Source organism: Pipistrellus kuhlii, unplaced genomic scaffold (genome assembly GCF_014108245.1).
Source record: "Pipistrellus kuhlii isolate mPipKuh1 unplaced genomic scaffold, mPipKuh1.p scaffold_m20_p_4, whole genome shotgun sequence".
In the NCBI taxonomy this organism is placed as follows: Eukaryota; Metazoa; Chordata; class Mammalia; order Chiroptera; family Vespertilionidae; genus Pipistrellus; species Pipistrellus kuhlii.
In genome coordinates this window covers 89,254,339-89,254,946 of record NW_023425540.1, presented here as the reverse complement: position 1 = coordinate 89,254,946, position 608 = coordinate 89,254,339, and the positions used below count along the sequence as shown (strand labels likewise).

General features: G+C 42.8%; 1 non-coding gene across 1 annotated transcript; it reads left to right on the top strand.

Annotated features, from left to right (window-relative positions):
* The first annotated feature begins 213 nt into the window (after nt 1-213).
* On the top strand, nt 214-320 carry LOC118704077. Its single transcript, XR_004983290.1, has one exon. It is a non-coding gene; the product is annotated as a U6 spliceosomal RNA (small nuclear RNA).
* Nucleotides 321-608: the final 288 nt, after the last annotated feature.

Below are 608 nucleotides of genomic sequence, written 5' to 3'. Positions count from 1 at the left end.
TCTCTCTATAAATACACATCCTATTGGTTCTGTTTCTCAGGAGAATCCTGACTGACACACCAATATTGAGTCTTCCAATCCACGTTCACAGCTGGGAGAGGGGCCAACATGAGGGGAGGAGGGAGCACCTGGTCTTGGAGAGAAAAGAAAGTCAAGTAAATGAAGCGCCCACGCTGAGCTGGATACTTCCCGTGTGATAAGAGGTGGGCACATGTGCTTGCTTTGGCAGCACATGCACTAAAATCGGAATGATACAGGGAAGATTAACATGGCCTCTGCACAAGGATGACATGCAAATTCATGAAGCATTCCAAATATTTTTAGGAGAGGGTAAAGGGAGGGTAAATGGTGATAGAAGGAGGCTTGACTTTGGGTGGTGAACATACAGTACAATATACAGATGATGTGTTGTAGAATTATACACTTGAAATCTATGTAATTTAAACCAATGTCACCCCAATAAATTTAATAAAAACTTCAGAAAGAGGTGGCACACATCACCATTTCACAAGGAGTAGACTAAACTGACCTTTTCAATATCACCAACGAGGAAAGGAGCTGTCTACACTAGAACCCAGATCTGACTCACACACCCATGACTTTTTCCA